The sequence below is a fragment of the Falco cherrug genome, chromosome 7 (genome assembly GCF_023634085.1).
Source record: "Falco cherrug isolate bFalChe1 chromosome 7, bFalChe1.pri, whole genome shotgun sequence".
In the NCBI taxonomy this organism is placed as follows: Eukaryota; Metazoa; Chordata; class Aves; order Falconiformes; family Falconidae; genus Falco; species Falco cherrug.
In genome coordinates this window covers 54,348,830-54,356,005 of record NC_073703.1, presented here as the reverse complement: position 1 = coordinate 54,356,005, position 7,176 = coordinate 54,348,830, and the positions used below count along the sequence as shown (strand labels likewise).

Below are 7,176 nucleotides of genomic sequence, written 5' to 3'. Positions count from 1 at the left end.
TATCTGTCTTCCTTCATTGCACAGTTCTTCATTGCAAACAACTTTCAGTTTTAAATTAATCACTGATAAAGGTTCCAACACTTTCAGAATTTGAGGAAACAGACTATCCATAGGCAGGAGTTATTTAAAGCTACAGAATAAACTCAAGTGATTCTAAAACTTTTGTGATAGGTAACTATATTTATAGGACTAGATAATACAGTGTCTGTGTTTTGCTGACAAAAATTGTATTTCGTCTCAGTTATAACCAAAGATACAAATTCTTAAAGTTTGTATAAACATATGTGTTGGAATCAGAAGACAGAATAAACTGAAATACACTCGGCAAAGGTAGAATAGGTCAGACATAATACAAAGCCTTTATTTGAAATTATTTGATCTGCAGATAAAGTAGACCATATCTCTTTAGATTTCAGTATAGCAGTGGATAGAAGTACACTTATTAGTTCAGATGGAAAACTGTGTATTTAATTTTCTAGACAGATGGAGTAGACCTTATATTTTCAGGTTTAGATTTAATACTTCAGAGTTCAGCAAAGCATTTCATGCAATTACACATTTAACCATAAATTTTCTAAATTAGGTAAAGAACTAACAATGAGGTATTTAAAAGGGAGAAAAATGGACAGTGCAAGGGGGTTTCTAAAGCAGTTCTTTAAGTTCTGTTTATGTACAGTGTTTCATCTGTGATGGCAGAAAAAGTCTGACACAAGGTTAGGAGCCATCATATATGCAGAGGAGGTTGGGTACAGGAAGAATGGATGAGCTCTGGGACTGGAATAGCAGAGATGGCATAAACTCAACAGCAAAATAATGAATGGTCCTGGACACAAACACAAATAAAAGGCATTTATTCTATAAGCTAAGAAATCATCAGTTGCTAAAGACCTAAAGACACAATGCTCTATTCAATAACAGAATGAGTAAGGATGTTAGTCTGATGCAAAGTGGAAAAGACAGATCAATGCTAGTGCTATCTGAGAAAATGTTTCCAAAGCAGGGGGAAATGTACCTGAACTGGAAACCTGCACACAGTTCTGTCATCCTCTTTTCAGAAAAAGTTATTTTAACTACAGAAGGAAAAGAGAGAACAAATGGGTTGATCAGAACATGGAGAGTGTATCCTATGAGCAGAGATGGTAAGAACAAGCATCAGGTTAGGAACAGTTACATGGGACTTGGTTCCACTAAGTACAAATGAACATATACATATGGTAAGAAACACTTCTGAAAATATTTTCTGTTCCTGCAAGTACAAGAATCTATACAGAAAGGCAAAGAGCTGCAAATTCTGTTCTCATTGCCACAAGGGCAATAAAATATGTAGAAACCCATAAAAACTGTTATGGCTTTGATCTTCATGTGTGTTAGTACCATGTATGAAAAGCTATGAGGAGATATATTTATTCTGTTATTTATAAATGGTGTTCTGTAACCACACAAAGCTATGAAAAACATTTATTTATTAGTTCAATTTTGATCCAATTTTCTGCTGAGCAAGATAATATCTCCCACAAAAGGCTGTAAGGCATTCACACCACGTTGTTTTCAGTTCTTAAGAAAAGCCTTTCCACAGCACATTATTTTTAGCAGCACTAGAACTTGCATGTCTATTGGTAACTTACTAGTGAGCAACCATTATGACACTGGAATCATGTTTTCTCTAAGCTACTAACTTACTTTACTCCATGACTAGGTATTCTGCAGCTAAATGCCAGGTCAGTGTCTGTGTGAAGAGTGGAAGAAGGTACAAGTGACTACAGTGACCAGTTGAGCAGACTTCTATGACATTGTGCATCGTGACAAATGGAATACTGCTCCAATGTGTGCTAAAAAAAGAAAAAGAAAAAAAAAGAAAGCTTTTAAACTCATTAAAAAGAGAGAGTTATTAATTGATTTACAATGGCTAATTAAAGTCTAAGTCACACTAACTGCTATCATGATTTATTAGCTTTTGAATAGGCAGGCTGTAAAGAAAGTGTTTGAAATAAGAGGGTCAAGCCTTTTGGAACCTGGAAAAAGCTGATTCAAGGGCTCCATGAGGAAAGATGGGTTGTTGATTTTATTTATCTTTCTGATAGCCTTTTACTCTATGTGTATTCATCCTGACTTTTTTTTTTTCTATGCTTTGGAAGTCTATGAAAAAGTATGCTTAACCAACTCATAATAAGTTAAATGAAGAAATTACAAAGTAAACACACAGAAATATTTCAGAGTCTGAACTTTTATGAAACAAAAATGCATACTTTGGACATTGCCATTTCAGTACTAATTTCATTGGCAAACATAGCCGGATGAGATACATCAAAAAGACAAGAGCTAGAAGACTTGAAATACACACAGTAACAGTTTCCTGCTGTTGCAGAATGCACAAACAGCTGTTTCTATGTAAGTATCGCATTGTTTACTTTTCTGTCTCTTTAAATATTTTGGTTACAGAAAGGATACACAATCTGAAGAGAAAACAAATAAAAAATGTGCATCAAAAAGATGCTGAAATCTCCTGCTGTTTCCTGTGTCCATCCATGGTTCTGGTCTTTCTTTTCTTATGTACATTACCAAGCAAAGACTTGATAGGAGTGTGTTTCTGTCCAACCTTGAATATCTTTCAAAAGATTTATTACCATACTTTTTTTTCCTTCAGTTGAATTATTGCAAACAATTTTACAATCCAGTTTGGGTTTTCTTTTTTTTTTTTTTTTTAAGTGGAAAGTGACCAGTAACATAAAGATATTGTAACTGTGAAGTATGTGGAAAGAGAAAATTTTACAATTCCTTCAACTCCTGGAATATCGCATGTACACTCTGTATATCAAATTACAAAAGGACTTTGATTCAGTTTTGGAATTAGTGGTAAAGCAAACAGCCACTGGATAGAAAGGCTATATTTAAGTTGATAATATGTAGCATAGAAGCCTGTAAGAATATTATTTTTCCAAGAAGGCAGCAAGATGAGTTTCTTTAATAAAAATACATCTCGGAAGTCAAACATAAAATAACAGAGTAGAGAAGCTGTTTCTTTTAGCTGGGAAAGGCAAAATTTTCGAAGACGGTGATTTAAGACAAATGAAATCTATAACAACTTAAGTCACACTTCTTCACCACTTTTGACAAATTTTTGTCTTTTTTTAGAAAGTATTTTTGAGAATTCACTCAAAACCAACAATATCAGTATACTATAAAAACTAGTGTCCTCATGCAAAGTAGCTCTATATTATAATTAATCCTGCAACACTGCAAATCCCAATCTAATTTCATTACACATCTCAAACTGAATATTAAGTACATTCACATATAAATAATGTATAATATAATCATTATTATCTATAAATTATATATATTAAAAAAAAGATGTGTAGAAGATAACATCCTGACCCAGCTGGTCAGTGAGTCAACCAGGGGAGATGCCCCACTGGAGCTGCTGTTTACAAACAGGGAAGGACTGGTGGGCGATGTGTGGTCCAAGGATGTCTTGGGCATATCATGAGATGGTAGTTTCCAGTTCTTGAAGAATTAAGAAGGGGGTCAACAGAACTGCTACGTTGGACTCCAGAGGGTCCACTTTGGCCTGTTTAGGAGCCTGGTTGACAGAGTCCCTTGGCAAGCAGTCCTGAAGGGCCAAGGGGTTCAGGAAGGCTGAGCATTCTTCAAGAAGGAAATTTTAAAGGCGCAGGACCAGGCTGCCCCCATGTGCTGAAAGATGAGCCGGTGGGGGAGAAGACCAGCCTGACTGAACAGAGAGCTTCGGCTGGAACTCAGGGAAAAAAGGAGAGTTTACCACCTCTGGGGAAGGGGCAGGCAACTCTGGAGGACTATGAGGATGTCACAAGGTTATTGCAGGGAGAAGATTAAAGAGGCGAAAGCCCAGCTAGAACTCAGGCTGGTTACTGCTGTAAAAGATAACAAAAAATGCTTTTACAAATCCATTAGAAACAAAAGGAGGGCCAAGAAGAATCTTCATCCTTTATTGGATGTGTGGGGGAACATTGCCACAAAGCACGAGGAAAAAGCTGACGTACTTCATGATTTTTTTGCCTCAGTCTTTAACAGCAAGCCCAGCTTCCCTCTGGGTACCCGGCCCCCTGAGCTGGAAGGCAGGGACAAGGAGCCGAATGAAGTCTCCACAGCCCAGGAGGAAACAGCTGGGGACCTGCTGCTCCACTTAAATACACACAAGTCTATGAGGCCAGATGGGATCCACCCAACAGTACTGAGGGGCCTGGCAGAGGAGCTCGCCAAACCACTCTCCATCATTTATCAGCAGTCCTGGCAAACTGGAGAGGTCCCAGAAGGGCAGGAAGGAGGATCTGGGGAACTACAGACCTGTCAGCCTGACCTTGGTGCCAGGGAAGGTTATGGAGCAGATCAGCCTGAGCGCCATCACACAGCACATGCAGGACAACCAGGAGATCAGGCCCAGCCAGCATGGATTTGTGAAAGGCAGGTCGTGCTTGATGAACCCGATCTCCTTCTACAAAAATATGACCCACCTAGTAGATGAGGGAAAGATTTTGGATGTTCTTTACCCAAACCTTACTAAAGCCTTTGTCTCCACAGCTTTCTCCTGGAGAAACTGGCTGCCCATGGCCTGAGTGGGTGTGCTCTGTGCTGGGTAAAAAGCTGCTGGATGGCCGGGCCCAAAAAGTGGTGGTGGATGGAGTTACACCCAGCTGGCACCCGGTCACAAGTGGTGTTCCCCAGGGCTCAGGGACTGAGTGCACTCTCAGCAAGTCTGAAGACAACACCAAGTGTTGACCTGCTGGAGGGCAGGCAGGCTCTGCAGGGGGAACTGGACAGGCTGGACCCGTGGGCTGAGGCCAATTGTATGAAGTTCAACAAGGAGAAGTGCTGGGTCCTGCACTTGGGTCACAACAGCCCCACACAACTCTACAGGCTGGGGGCAGACCAGCTTGGAAAGCTGCCTGGAGGAAAAGGACCTGGGGGTGCTAGTTGATGGCCACCTGAACATGGGCCAGCAGTGTGCCCAGGTGGTCCAGAAGGCCAAGAGCATCCTGGCTTGTATCCGAAACAGTGTGGCCAGCAGGACTAGGGGAGTGATCGTCCCCCTGTACTGGGCACTGATGAGGCCGCACCTCGAACACTGTGTTCAGTTTTGGGCCCCTCACTTCAGGAGGGACACTGAGGGGCTGGAGCATGTTCGGAGAAGCGAGCGAAGCTGGGAAAGGCTCTGGAGCACAAGTCTTATGAGGAGTGTCTGAGGGAACTGGGGTTGTCTATCCTGGAGAGGAGAAGGCTCAGGGGAGACCTTACTGCTCTCTACAACTACCTGACAGGAGGCTGTAGGCAGCTGGGTGTCAGTCTCTTCTCCCAGATAACAAGCAACAGGACAAGAAGAAATGGCCTCAAGTTACACCAAGGGAGGTTTAGTTTGGATGTTAGGAAAAAAATCTTCACTGAAAGGGTGTCCAAGTACTGGAAAGGGCTGCCCAGGGAGGTGCTGGAGTCACCATCCCTGGAGGTGTTTAAAAGACATGTAGATGCCATGTTTAGGGACATGGTTTAGCGATGGACTTGTCAGTCCTTGGTTAATGGTTGGACTTGACGATCACAAAGATCTTTTCCAACCTAAATGATTCTATGAGACTATGAAAAGTACTATATAAAGTTCAACTATATATTGTACATTAAAATATTTTAGCATTTTTTAAAAAATAACAAGAACTTCAATAAATCATAAGTTTATTTTGATTGACAAATAGCTTTCTAAATTAATGCATAGAGGTTTTTAATCCATACCTAGAGGAAAGGAAATCTATTTTCCTACTATTTTGAGGAAACCTCTGAATATGAAAGCAATGTAGCTTCTTCTGCAAGAGGAGGACTTCGGGATTATGCAGAAGCACAGGGTAATTCTGCGATGAATCCTAGACACATGGATTCTTTGAATCACAGTGTACTCAGTAAAGATCTGGTGTCAGTCCTGGATCAGCCTGTAGTCTGAAGACTTCTCCCTTTTCAGGAAATTTGAAGTTCAGACAATTCTAGGTAACGGATAGAAGCAGACTTCACAAATGGTCTCTGCTGTCTGGCGCTTCTCACCCCCTACATGACACCCTATTGGCTATTGCAAGAAAGATTTTTCTTTTGGATTTTTTTCTAATATGTAGTATATTTCTAAAACTATGGTGAATTAATCAAAAAGGAAAGAAAGAGATTGTCTAGACACGTCTATTAAGACTTTTTATGTAGTAGTTAAAACTAGTATTAAAGTACTTCAGAGCATACCCCTCTGGATATCACTGTTATAAAGAGATAAAGCAAGTCTCTCTTTTTTCTGAAAACAAAACAAATCAGGAAAAAGTCTTGAAAAAATATTTCTTTCTCTTTTTCTAGGTAAAGACAGTGTAGCCAAGTAACAGAAATTGAACAGGCAAAGCCAGAAGGCCTACAAGTGATTCCTTCTGGTTCTTCAATAATCTAACAGTTGAGACATTTGTTCAAAATGTCCAGGGAAACTAATCTTCTCTGTAACCATAGTCCAAAATTTACAAAATTCTAGTGCCATGTTTTAATTCACTGGAAGCACAGTTTAAATGATAAATACAGCCATAGAAGTCACACAAGTTACTAGCTTTTTCAGTTTCTGTAATTTATATATCATAAAATTATAAATAAAAATAACTACTCTTAGAAAGATTGGGGGTTTAATTTTTATTTACTATTATGTGTGTGTGGCATTTTTAACCTGTCCTTTGTAAATACATAAATTAGCCAGTAATCCTTTCCTTTCCATATTTGCATAAATAAGTGCATATTTGCATTGTTTCATTTCAATTCACTAAAACTTCTGAATGAGTGAATGAACAAAGTAATACTGATAATATATAACATTTAGATATTCCTTGATATCTCTACCAAGTTTTATAAATATTGTCTTTCATCTACGTGAAGAAACATTCTTTGATCAGCTAGCTTTCCATTAGAAAGTCACCCACTTTTTTAAAAGGTTTCTAGTCCCAAACTAGAACCACCTAACTGTGTGTCTAACAACTTAATTGTTTTATCATGTCAACTTATTTGAAACTGCAGCCCTCTATAAGTGCTGAATGCTTCACTGAGGTAGCATCTCACACTGAAACACTTTAATATCTGCTTGGCAACTGACAGATTTTCTTGGCTCTACATCTGTCATGCAAAACTGAATGAAGGGTGGTA

General features: G+C 39.2%; 1 long non-coding RNA gene across 1 annotated transcript in view; it reads right to left on the bottom strand.

Moving 5' to 3' along the window:
- Positions 1-602: 602 nt before the first annotated feature.
- LOC129736583 (uncharacterized) overlaps positions 603-7,176 on the bottom strand; it is a 48,357-nt gene continuing 41,783 nt past the window's right edge. Inside the window, exons 2-4 of the long non-coding RNA XR_008733385.1 lie at positions 1,681-1,829; positions 1,013-1,070; positions 603-823 (exon numbers count right to left, since the gene is read on the bottom strand). This is a non-coding gene — a long non-coding RNA (uncharacterized LOC129736583). The remainder of the gene's footprint in view (positions 824-1,012; positions 1,071-1,680; positions 1,830-7,176) is intronic.